This window comes from Pezoporus occidentalis, unplaced genomic scaffold (genome assembly GCF_034315485.1).
Source record: "Pezoporus occidentalis ecotype Australia unplaced genomic scaffold, CSIRO_AGI_Poc_V1 ctg257, whole genome shotgun sequence".
NCBI lineage: Eukaryota > Metazoa > Chordata > Aves > Psittaciformes > Psittacidae > Pezoporus > Pezoporus occidentalis.
The window spans coordinates 91,491-105,209 of NW_026914469.1; the positions used below are offsets into that span (position 1 = coordinate 91,491).

The following is a 13,719-nucleotide window of genomic DNA, read 5'->3' on the forward strand; positions in this document are numbered from 1 at the left end:
CACAAAACCTAAGATTTTTCTTAGAAAAATGAACAAACCTCCCAATACACTGGGAATTCACATGTGGCAATGGTTCTTTACCTTTAAATTTAAAAATCCTTTAAATTAATTAGTCTGTATTGCACACTGAATATTTTTTTGCAAATTCTGTTGCAAATGCTATGCTAGAGCTTCCCGGAATCCCTTGTGTCTGATAAATGCTTTTTCTTCCTTACTCAATGGTAAGGAATCCTCCTTTGAATGTTTTTTTTTTTTTTTTTTCCTGCCTTACTCTCTTCCCAGTAAAGTTTTTTTATTTCAATTTTCAAATCAAAGTCAGTACCTTATCCTATAGATAGCAGTCTGATGCAAATAGGCGTAATCACTGTTATACTAGTCAAATGTACCTTACTTGTCCAGAATGTTATTACGTTTTGTTTCTACAGTGGTCCTTTCCAGATAGAAATTCATTTCTAATGCTCTTTCTCTTAGGATGTTGGGGCCTGTTTGCTGGGTTTAACATATGGGGGCATCAAAATCTGATGCCTCCAATACGGCTTGGTTCCTTTTTCTTCACTGAACTCCACTTAGCCTGCAGAAAGCTGAAGGTTGTGATTATTATCTTAAGAAATAAAGCAGGGAAGGGAAGCAACATAGGCTTGGCAAAGAATTTCCTAGATTTTTTTTTTTTTTTTTTAAATTTGATGTAAAGAAGCAGGAGCTGAAGGTGTGTAAAAGTTCTGAGTCCTGGAATTTGCATGTCTCATCTCCCCATTTCTAAATTTAAGGTTGCTGAACATTTCAGGTGGAGCAGAGATGTCAGCTACAGTGGAAATATGAATCATGTCAGCAGTCTGTTTATTTTGTCAGTTGAAGCTACATGCCAAAAACTACAGGAAGAAACTTCAATTAATTGCCAGTGGTTAGTCAGCAAGTTGTTGAACTAGCGTGTGTTAATTGCCTAGATGGTGCTTGATACTGAGGATGTAACTTCTATCTTGATGGTGATTTTGATTACATGAGAGAGAAGTCTTCAAAATGGAAGCAGAAAAACAGACTGTGGAGCCAAAAGCAGTGCAGATTAATTTTGGAAAAAAGTAAATGCAGCTTTAATTCTTTCAAGCTGCTTATAGAATAGAATAGTTAGGGTTGGAAAGGACCTTAAGATCATCAAGTTCCAGCCCCCCTGCCATGGGCAGGGACACCTCACACTAAATCATATCACCCAAGACCTCGTCCAACCTGGTCTTGAACACTGCCAGGGATGGAGCATTCACAACCTTCCTGGGCAACCCATTCCAGTGCCTCACCACCGTAACAGGAAAGAATTTCCTTCTTATATCCAACCTAAACTTCCCCTGTTTAAGTTTTAACCCGTTACCCCTTGTCCTATCACTACAGTCCCTAATGAAGAGTCCCTCTCCAGCATTCCTATAGGCCCCCTTCAGATACTGAAAGGCTGCTATGAGGTCTCCACACAGCCTTCTCTTCTCCAGGCTGAACAGCCCCAGCTTTCTCAGTATGTCTTAATACAGGAGGTGCTCCAGTCCCCTGATCATCCTTGTGGCCCTTCTCTGGACTTGTTCCAACAGTTCCATGTCCTTTTTGTGTTGAGGACACCAGAACTGCAGTCTTCGTTGCTGTCTTGGAGACATTTCTCAAGCATGGGAGGTTCAACAAGCAAAAGGTTTTATTGATGAGAATATCAGTAATTTTTCTTCCTGGATCTTAGCTGATCTGTTGCCAGCCAAACAGTTATTTACAGTTAGATACATTGGAGGCAACCATGCAGACACAATGAGTTAAAGTGCAGTGGATCATTTCCCTCTCAGGCCACACCTGGAATACTGAATTTAGTAAAAAGATTACAGCTTGTTCTGCAAGTGAGTATGTAATGTAGTTGGAAAGGACATACAAGTATCTGTATTACCTGAATAGTTAGCTTTTTGAAACTCTTATGTGTATCGTAATAGAACTGCAAAAGCTTGCATCAATAGTTTGGACAGGGGACACACTTTAGCAGGGAACTCTAATTAGTCCTGATGTGTTTTCTTTCTTTCAGTTACAGCTGTGTGTGTATAAGTCCAGAAAGTTGCCTAATGCTCAGCTATACAAATTTAACATTTGCTAAAGAAATAAGGGTGGCTATTGCTGCTAGTGGTAATGGGCTGTGCATTTGCAACAAGGTAGATTTTCCCTGAAAATGAGTATGTAGGTTCTTCATAAGAAGCTAAATCCAAGCAGTTGTCATTCCTGCCTCTCCCTGCCCTTCCTCCCTGTCAGTGAATAAGAAAACTTTTAAATGGCCTCAGGACAACAAAAACGAACAAGGAAGCTTTCATCTGACACACTAAGTATCTCTGCATGCTCAGTCAGATGGTAGTAAGGGAAATAGATAGTATTGTAAATGTTGTCTAAAAATAAACTTTAAAGGACTTTTTTGGTTTTGTTTTTTGTTGGGGTTTGGGTTGGTTTTTTGTTTCATTTCATTTTATTGTAGGAAAAAAGTGAGAATTGGGGCATCTTTAAATTACTTGATGTACGGATAAAGCTGTGATGCTCTGGATCAAATGCTGTATGGTCAGTTCTTGGTTATTTTTATGATGCTTGTAACATAGGAAGTTGCAACAAGCTGAGACTCTTCAGAACTTTAGGAATGTCAAGAATGTGGTCAGACACTACATAAAAGAATGCCAACAGGTTGAAAATGTTACGTGAAATAGAACAAGAAAACATTTCAGTACAAACAATAGGAAGAATAACAGCAGGTTAATAGCTGCTTTCTAACTACTATTTGCTGATGTGCAGATTCACATTGTCTGAAAGTTTGAATTTGGACTCTTTGGAAGTTAAAAGACAGCATGGAATGAGTGTCTGGTGACTTGAAACTGCCCATGGGGACACTTCAGAGCTGTGTCAGTTTTTTAAAAATTTCTTAGTTTATTCCCAGGTCTTGAAGCGCAGAGGCCACAACAATCTGTCCACTTTCAGTTACAGCATTGTGGCACTTCTAGACTTGAAAAATCAGATAAGCAAACTAAGCTCCTAGCTGAGACATCTGAACAAGTTACAAATTGCTGCTTTTCAAGGAAAATGTGCCTGTTCTGCTGTGTTGGGACAGTACTTACAGGTTTGGATTACATTTATTTTTCTGACTTTAATCACTGTAACCTGTTCTGCATGTTCTCAGGGCCATTCTTCAGCATCCTTGATAGTGTTGTCTCTCAGAAGAGCGAACATTCACTTCTGTTCCTAAACAATGTTTTTCATCAGAGTTCATCAGAGGGACACCTGAATGAGCACTGACACTGCCATAGGAGATTCTGAATTTGGGTCAGTGGTATTTATCAGAACTGGGCTAAGGGCAAGTGTTATTTCGTACAGCATTTAATCTCAGAACACCAACAGAAAATGTCAGTGACCATGAAAGGAAAGAAGATGCATATGTAAAAATTCAGCCATTACTAGTATGTGTTAGCAGCTCTGATTTCTGCAAAAGTAACCTATATATGTCCAAATAAATTGTATTTATCCTTTAACTTGGAACTCTTGTACTTTAAGAAGGTAGTGAAAAATAGCTGTGCCCTTTGTTTGTTTTTTGCTCCCATGACCAGTGAGAGCAGGTAATCAAATTTTGAAAAAGTCTTTACCAGAGAAGAAATCAAAGTCAGATTTTGAAGAATTCTACTTCAGGAAATGGTTACAGAGCATGTGGTTTCAGAGTCTTTAGTTTCCCTGAGTAAGTGGAATTCATTCTGCTTGGGACAGCCTGGATATCTAATAGAAGGAATATATATGTGCGGAAATAACTTTTGGACTAAAGTAGGGTTTAAATTTTCTGTGTGCAAATGCGGCTCTGTTCTTGACAGTATCTCTGACCTGGCTAAATCAGCCGTGAATCTTCAGCTGTTTCTGTTAGGCTCTATCTAAGAGCTCCTTTCTGTAGGAAGAGACCTCTTTTTGAAAGGAATGTTAGAGCAGATTCTTTTTGAAAGGAATGTTAGAGCAGGTTGTTTCTTGTGGGATCTGTGGACCTCCGATGAAAATTGAAGTAACTGGTTGGTTTAAGCTTCAGAGTATGAATGCTATTGGTAAGTGAATTTAAATTGTTTTGAATAATGCTGTAGTTCATAAGAGGTGCTTTGTCCAAATCAGTTTTCTAACAGAAAGGCCAACTTTGAGGCCTCATAGTTGGCAGGGGCCACCACAAAATAAAATACTTCTGTAAGGTATATACCCTGTTCTAGATTTGGAAGATCACAGACCATATTCTGCTCTTTGTGGGTCTGTTCCATTTGTACTCGTGGATGGTATTTTTTCTAACATAGATGTGAGTTTCTCTCTCTGTGATCAGACATTTCTGGTCAGTTTATTTGTTTGGGAGATTTTTCCATGGGAAAACTTGTGCTTTTTTTCTTCTTATCAGTGATTTTCACACCGGTGTTTATCCATGCAACTTCTAGATTTTGTCTGAACTTTTCATTGTAGTGAAAGAGAGTTTGTGATGCAGCAGTGTACAGTGGCATGTTTATTTGTAATGAAACAAGTTCATTATATCAGTTTACCCAAAGTCATAGTGGCTTTATTTTCTCTAAATATAACAAATATGTAGCACTGTCATTTATGATGTCTCTGTGTTTTGGGGAGTTTTTTGGTTATTAGAAATGTAATTTAGCCTTTAAGTGAAGATAGCTTTCATGAGATGCTCTGCAGGAAACCAAAGACGCTCTGTGGGGAAACCAAAGCAAGTTGGAGTGACTATATGAACTTTCCACAAGACATGTTCTTTTCTATGGTTTGCACAAGGCTTGGAAAAGAAGCCAGGTGTGCCCTCTCCAATCCAAGAGATAAAGAACAAATTCTGGTTTTACAGCCTCCCTGACGTCCTTTCAGGCTTCAGAGTTTCTTGGAGAACTCTGGACTTCTGAGAAGAGCAGAGATATGCAGAGGATAGTAGAAAGGTTGAGTGGGTAGATGGAAGTGGTAGGTAGCTGGGGCTGATCTGCAGAATTAGAAGGGTAGGGTTTGTAGATCATTGTGCCTTAAGAAATCCAGTATAGACACTACTTAGACCAAGTCATAGTCTGATGCAGTAGACAGGAAACACTGTGGTTGTGACATACATTATCATGTCCTAAATCAGAGAGAGTCAAGAGACTGTGCTAAATTTCTCAGGATTTTAGTGGGCCTGACTTGGATTTTCTGGTTTTAGGATTGCTGATACAGGATCATAGCTCCATCTTCCAGGGTCAGGTAGGACTCTAGTTACGCAGGATTTTGGAGTCTTTCAGGTATTATTAGAAGGATGGAGTGTGATCTGCCACACAGCTACAAAGAGGTGTTGGAGATCCAGCTATGTGGATTTTTTTGTTTTTATTAGCCTAGTACAGTAACTAAAAATGTTGAGCTAGGAATAGAAAGCCATAGCTGTGGAATCTAAGATCACATGATTTATTTTTATCAAGGCTAGAGTATAATAACATACCTATATATGTTGAGGAAATTGCATGTGAAAAGTATTAAAGAGCATTCTGGTGGTATTCCAGTTCCTGAGGTTGGGTGATAAAGAAGTTAATGTCTTTGAAGACTGGAGAAATGGATTTTTGGGCAGTAGTAGGCATTTTGATAATTTGTGGCAAAAGCTCTAAAGGGAGAACATCTAGAGTTAGGTCAGGGTCCTGTAATGCTTCTATTGCTCTTGTTGGAACTGCTGTGCATCCCATAATAATGAGTAGCAATTATGAGGATCTACTGCTCATAAAGTGGTCCTCACTAAGATCATAAGGAGGTAACTCAGTCATGTGTATTTGCATCATTTGCTTTTGAGTCGAGACATAGAAACTGTAATGTAGAGGGCATTAAACTGAGGTGTAAGGCTCTGAATGTTAATCTAACCAATTGTTTGGGATTTAACATTCTAAAAGAACTGTGTTCACTGTGTTTACCCTAATTCTCTGACTAATTTCAGCCATTTAGTCGTATCTATATGTTCTTAAAGTTTTAGGAAATTTTTAACATTCCTCACAGTATCTGCAACTTTCACAATGATAATTTAAGGACATTGTTCATGGTTGGCTGATACAGACCATGAAATGTAATTGTATGTGCCCCTAAGCAAATCAGCTAATTACTTCCTTTTGGGAAAAGACTTCTCATCCATTTTCTTTCAGAGGAGGAGATTCAGTTTTATATAGGAAGTAGTTGAGTGTAGAGCTGCTTAGATGATACCATTTTTCATGTATTTTTGTTTTTATTGTTCCAATTTTTGTGTCACTGAATTACTACTCCTGAAATGTTACACATTTTAATACTGGTTTGTGCTGAGGTAGATGAGAGAATGACTTTGTACTGATTCCTTGCATGCTATTTCTAAGCCTAGATGAAAACTTGTAAAATGGGGTGAGAGGAGTAGTTCTCGTGGTCCTGATAGGAACTTTTGATCCAGGAAAATTCACATCTAAAAATTCAGAATAAAGCACAGCCACTTGTTGCATGAGACACCCTTTAAAACAGAGGAAGGAAGGAAGAAAGTAGGAAAGAAAGCAAGAGTGCAATTAAGAGAACCTGGACTAAATCCACAAATGAAAAATGAAGGAATTTCCCATGAACTGCTAACCTCTCAATTTTATATGTCATAGGAGCACTCCTGACTTGGAAAACTCACAAAGAAAATATGCCTAAGTAATAACCATGTATACCACATTGATCATTTTTAGAAAAATTGTATTCCCTAATCACTTCAAGTCTATTTTAAATATAATTAGGAAAAAAGTGATTCTATCAATCATCTATTTATTCAGTTTTCCAGCTTCCTGGCTCCCTTCAAAGCGTATGGTCTACTTTCCATTGTCTTGAGTTTGTGCTTCAGTTGGTTAAACTTCATCTGAGTTTTAAAGACTAGCACTAGGCTGTGGGAATGTTTGAAACTAATGTGCAGTCTTCTCCATGAAACAATATTTTGGCTATACCTTAAATGCCGCATTATTTCTGAAGGTTAGCTAGCTATATTTTTAGTGGGTTAGATTGTAGCGGTAAATGTGTGAAGCACCTGTTGTGAAAAATGCGTGGAATAATATGGAAATGGTGGGTCCACTTGTAGGCAAAGCAGTCCTGAGGAGTACCTTTTCCTCATATTTGAATGAGTGACTTATTGGAATTGAAGACTGGAATGGTAATGGAATGGGCTCTACCAAATAAGAGTATTAACATCTAGAAGGAATTGCAGCCTCCTGTTTCAGGAGGAAGGTATGAGCAGCTTATAGTTTATATGCATGTTGTCCTATCAAATGAAAGGCTGTTTTTTAAAGAAATAAATTTTAGTCTTTTCTTTTCTTTTTGGTGGTATATGCAGAGCAGCTTCCAAATAGTAAATGCATCAAAGACATTGCTAAATGCAGTTTTATAGTTTTTAAGTCACTGTATAAAGTGATCTAAAAGTCAACAAACAGCATAGGAAAAAAGGCTGAGAACCTCATTGTATTATTCTGTATCCTTTTTAGGTGTGAAACCAATGTTGGTTCCAGCTATATTTGATACAATAGCGAAGACATTGGGCCTGAGTCATCACATGACGGGTAGATATTCTGTTTTTCAAATTTGGAGGAGTAGGCCTTCTGACTCATTGTTTAAATATGATGAATACATTTACAGAGGTTTTTAATAGTATTGCAGCTTTTAAATATCAACCAAATTTGTATTTACAGAAAAGTGTGGCATAAAAAAGTATTATTCCTAATGCTAAATGAAGTAAAAAACAAAAATGCTTTTTCCTCCACCATTTGCTTATTCCACTGGTCAGGTGCCCCAGCCTTTCCAGGTTCATGTCCTGCTCAGTTCTGCGATGATTATTCTGTTTTCTTCTATACTACGTAGTGAAGTATTGTTTATGCTATTGCTCAGGTGGCAGTGCAGTGGGATACAGTGACCCACTGAGTGCTGACATCAGGTGTTTTTTAACACACCTTTTTTTAATACAATGTTGTCATGGTTTAGAGCCAGCCAGTAACTCGGCACCACACAGCTGTTCAAGTCATCCCTCCCTTCCCTCTGGGTGGGATGGGGAGGAGAATCAAAGGAATGTAAACCAAAGTCCAATATACTACTACTACTACTAACAATAATAAAAAATAAATAACAAGGGGAGAGAGTATAAAAGGGGAAAGGAAAACCAAAAAGTAAACATCAGTGTTGCACAATACAATTGTTCATCACCCGCCGACCAATACCCAGCCCGACCTGAGCAGCGATCTGTGCCTTCTGGGTAACTCCCCCCAGTTTATATACAGGGCATGACATGCTGTGGTATGGAATGAACTAGCTCTGGCTAGTTTGGGTCAGGTGTCCAGTCTCTGTTCCCTCCTGGCTTTTGTGCCCCTCCTCACTGTCAGAGCATGAGAGATTTGGAGAAGGCCAAGGTTCTTAATGACCTCTTTGCCTCAGCCTTCACTGACATAGTGCGCTAGCCCTGCCGCTCAAGTTTTGCAAAGCAGAAGCAGGGACTGTGAGAATGAAGACCCTAGGCCCACTGTAGGAGAGGATCAAGTTTGAGATCATCCTGGGAACTTGAATGTGCACAAGTCTATGGGACCTGATGAAATCCATCCACAGGTCCTGAAGGAGCTGGCAAATGAAGTTGCTAAGCCACTGGCCATCATATTTGAAAAATCATGGCAGTCAGGTGAAGTTCCCAACAACTGGAAAAAAGGAAACATAACTCCCATTTTCAAGAAGGGGAAAGTGGATGACCCAGGGAACTACAGAGCAGTCAGTCTCACCTCTGTGCCTGGCAAAATCTTGGAGCAGATTCTCCTGGAAGCCATGCAAAGGCACATGAAAAACAATGATGACTGACGAGTTTGGTGGCCTTCTATGATGGGGCTGCAGAACCGGACAGGGACAAAGCAGTTGGTGTCATCTAGACTTGTGACTTGCGCAGTGTTTGACACTGTCCTGCATGACATCCTTGTTTCTAAATTTGAGAGACATCAATTTGATGGATGAACCCATCTGTCATACTTGTTCATTTCCCACCTTATTGTAATTGCCAAATAGTATGTTAATGCTCACCACAGGTTTTATACCAAACACTTCACATATATGTATTAGATATATTAGACATAATAGTATTAGATATAGAAACTGTATTAGGTATAGGAAAGTTATCTAATACAAATATTTTTCTGAAGTAGGAAAAAAGTAGCATGATAATAGAAGCTACTATTTCTCTTGAATAAATTATATTGTGTAGTTTTGGGGAGTCCTAAACCATGGGATTTGCGGGTTTCCAGTTTGGTTCCTCTTTGGAATGAAGTTTGGCATTCGTATACTACTGTATTCTGTCCTAAAGAAATAAATATCTAAATATGGCAAACAACAAATAATTTGAAAAGCTGCCCTTTTGGATTAAATTTGTGACTGGAGGGTAATATGTAATTTAGTAATTAGATGAGAATTCCAATAAACTCAAGTTTGCTAACTCTTAGTGTATAATTCCAGTAACATATTTTTGCTTTCAGAGCAGTCTTTGTTCTGTGATGATGAGCAAAACAAGTGAATGATAATTTAAAAAAAAAACAAAGTATATACCTAATGTATATGACTCTGCAGTAATCTCTTACAATCTGTCCTTCAAAGCAGGAAACGTGGTGAAAAAGCTCTTACTGTGTGTGTCAACAAGTGAATTGTTACCTTCTTGCAGTGTTTTGAACTAAAAAAAACATCATCTGTGGCAATGTAACTGTAGTTTGAGTTTCTCTAGTTTTTGAAAGACTGCAGTGCTGTGGCTTTTTTTGATGACTGTCTCATTAAACCATCCTCTCCCACAGGAATGGACCTTATATTAGGATTTCCATAACTTAGCTGAGTGTATGTTAAGCCCTGCTTTCCAGATGGATAGGCCAAGAGCGTGCTCACTGTAGATCTCTGTATTACTAATTCTCGCTCTTTGGTTTGTGTTTGCTTTTCCTCTACAGCCTCACCCTACCCTTGGATCAAGTAGGCTTCCTTTTCTGTCTGGGTAGTATGGGTGAAGGTGAAAAAGGATTTCAATAAGTAGTTATCCTTATGTACCTTTTCATTTTGCCCTATTAAGAGCTCTCTTCATTTGCAGTACCAGCAAGGTGATGGAGGTACTGCCAAGTAAATGCAGTCCTTTCACTCTTACTCACAAGGCAGAGTGCATCTAGAGCCAGCTTGCTTCCTTTCAGCAACCTTGCTGAAACAAATTGCTAACCATGAGTGTTTCTTCACCAGCACCTCTACCCTTTGAACACTTCCAGATAAACTGTGTCATCTTCTGCTGGTCTGAATTAGAAGGCCTGTATTTTATTATCTAACCTGTGACAAGAGCTTTGCTACCACGGAGGTAGCATGCTTCCTTTTGTCTTTTTCCTCCCTTGTTCAAGGAAAGGATTTTCTTTTGGCTTTTTCTGAATCCCAGGTAGACCACAGTCCCTTTTCAGGGCTGAGCAGGATACAGTATATGATCTTAGACACCTACCATTCTGAAGTGGGAGCAGTTGTGGCTCCAGAGCTCTTGTGTAGGGACAGCTAAGCCAAGGATGTTTCTTTCAGTTTCTCTGTATACAGCTCTCAAGCAGTAAAATCTTTTCCTAGTATTCTGTGGGTATTTTCCACTAGTTTGACACTTTTAATGTCTTCTATCACAGAAGATAACATGCCGCAGACCAATTTCATATTCCATACACCAGCCAGCACAGGAAAAGCACTGTGAGCAGTTTGTAGAGGATACTACCACTGCAACAATTACGGGTAGCAGCCCTTCCAGACTGTTGGTGCAGATGATGTCCGTAAACAGCAGTGGGTGTCTTGAACTAGTCTTCATTGCCCATCTTTCTGTTCAGAGCCCAACTGGCAGTCTTTCAACTGACATTTATGTCAAGTAACATCAAATGCTTTAGTATGGAATTTACAGGTTTGTTGCTACATCATAGTTCTCCAACTCTGTCCCATTTCAGGGATCCTTCATGGAAGTGGCACGGATAATGGGATAACTACCCATTATTCTCCTCTTTATTGGACCCATGCTTTTACCAAATGATTTTTGGATTTCTGATGTGGTCTTTTGCTGCCATCTCCCTCCCCAGCATCTGTCAGAATAGTCTGTATCTTCACCAAATGTTTTGCCATCTCTGAAGCCCTCAAGAGTGATGTGAACCTTAATAAAGGATTTCTTTGAAGAAATCCAAGGTTGCTTCTGGCAGTGCAACTACTTTAAGCTAATTTAAAACTACACACGTAAGCGTTTCTGTGTCAAAGCACATAGAATCATAGAATCATTAGGGTTGGAAAGGACCTTAAGATCATCTAGTTCCAACCCCCCTGCAGTGGGCAGGGACACCTTACGCTAAGTCATATCACCCAAGGCCTCGTCCAACCTGGCCTTGAACACTGCCAGGGATGGAGCATTCACAGCCTCCCTGGGCAACCCCTTCCAGTGCCTCACCACCGTAACAGGGAAGAATTTCCTTCTTATATCCAACCTAAACTTCCCCATAGGTAAGAACAAACCATCTGAAGCCCGTCTTCCAGCAGCTTGTCTCCTAGACCCTTTCTGAAGTGATTTTTAATCTTTCAATTTCCATCTCTGTCTTGCACCTCTCTTTCTCCCACTCCCACACACTCATACCTGCTATAATAACCCATCACTTGTCTCCTGTGGTAGTCCACAGGAGACAAGTGTGCAGTCCAGGTCTGGGCTTGGGCCAGCAGTGTTTGAATGGTTGTCTACCTGTTGCCCAACATAGCAGTTCACAGCAGGATTCTGCCTTCCCTCTTCCCTCTTGGTGGGCACACAAACCAGTATGTTTCCTCCTTGCTTGGCTTCCACTTTCAACAAGAAGTCATGAGACCCCATTCTGTCTGTTAAGTAACATGGAAATTGGGCAATGGATTCAGAAGTCAGCTAGAGAGATGGGAATTGGTTTCAGAGATCTCATCAACCTTGTTTTCTTAGGAAACCATTTTAGGAAACTTGATAGCTTGAAAGCCACTGATTATAGGATTGAAAAATACATGTTTTTCTCTGTAATACAAGACTGGATTAAATAATTGTTGTTCTTGCAGATCTGATTATAGCAAATTGAGAATTTATCGGTGTTTCTATATTGTCTTTAGGCAAATTTTTAAGAAGGAGGTTAGTGCTACAATATGCAATTCTTCCACATATCACTCAACAGTGCTGGTGTAGAACTGTAGAGCAGTCCATATGCAAACAGATTTCATTTTCAAGGGCAACAGGTCTTTCAGGGTGGGATCTTTGTAAAAATTCATAGCCAGGATTTCAGCGTGGCTTAGCCATTATGTTCTGCTTTTGGTTTGGAGAATGAAAACTTCTGGAACGTTTTCATTAAAACTTACAAAGAGTATTTTTTGCCTCTGAGGGTAAACACGGAATCTTAAAATAACTGGTACTACTGATGAGAATAAATTTTCAAAGTAATATAAAATGACTTGTTTGTGTATCGCAAGAGCCAGCGAGTGAAACATGATTTTTGTGACATGTTGTACTTGGTATTGGAAATAATTATTATAATTAACTGTTGATGGGATTCCCTTATATGGAACTTTCAATGCATGGGATACATCAAAATACAATTCATAAGGCTGGGGTGAGGGATATATTTTGGCACATATGATGAAATACCAGCTTGGGCGGCTGAAGTATGTTTTTGTTAGATGTTTGTCACGTTTTCAGCTTTGCTGCCTGAAAGAGCTATGTTACTTTTTTTCTCTCTAGAAACAAATACATGGACTAGTTGACCTTTTAAAGTTTTCTGGATACTGGAAGTGAGTGACATCTGAAGTTAGACAATGCATGGGATTTGTATATACAGGGTTAAAATATTGCGGTTTTAACTATTTATAGTACAACAGTCTCAGTTGAAAGCTAGAATTATTTTGAAGATAAGAGATGCAGGATTTTGGTAATGTCTCCAACGCAGGTAACTTTAAGTTTCCCCCTGAAATGACTTGCTTAGAGTATCAGTAAATCACATTCAGTGAATAAAAAGCATTAATATGTAATAACTGGGAGGCTTTACCATATTTGAAAGTTCAGTTGAAAGACATAGAGAGTTTTCAGTATTAAGTAGTGCATTCGGTGACTAAAATAACTGAAGTAACCTGGAAAGCCAAAATGCCAACAGAAATGCACACTCTGCAATTGGTCTATCAAAAAAAAAATAAATAAAAATTGGTAGTTGCAGGAAATTCATTTTAAAAAATCTGGTTTGCGTCACATGAAACTGTGGAAAGAACAGCATTAACAAGATAATTTGAGGGGAGGGAGGACAGTGCTAATGATAGTCTTTATTCTTGGATTACATTAAGATTTTATGGAAAGAACTGCATGCTCATAAACCAAAGTAGAACTATGTAGTTCGCATTTTAAATAATATGTCTGTGCAGTTGGAAGTTACATTGGTTATATCCTTCCATACCATGGAAATTTTAAGAGTTCTCCCTTGTTACAGTGGCTCCATGAGCTGCTAATCATTAATGGGAGCCTACCATAAAAAAAGATCCCCTTGTTATAGTTAAACCCCGAATATTAAAATCAGTGACCATTTTGTGTTAATAAGCCGTATATACTACGGCACCATCAATTTTAAACTGAGAATTATTTGCAGTAGTTTACTGTAATTTACTGATAGTGAAATCTACTCCTACTTAGTATGTTCTGTAATAACTGACCCCAAAAAATTAAACTTCTGGAGTATT

The 13,719-nt window shown here is 38.8% G+C and overlaps 1 protein-coding gene across 8 annotated transcripts in view; it reads left to right on the top strand.

Annotated features, from left to right (window-relative positions):
* MINDY3 (MINDY lysine 48 deubiquitinase 3) overlaps positions 1-13,719 on the top strand; it is a 52,022-nt gene that overhangs the window by 26,009 nt on the left and 12,294 nt on the right. The gene's annotated exons all lie outside the window — the stretch shown is intronic.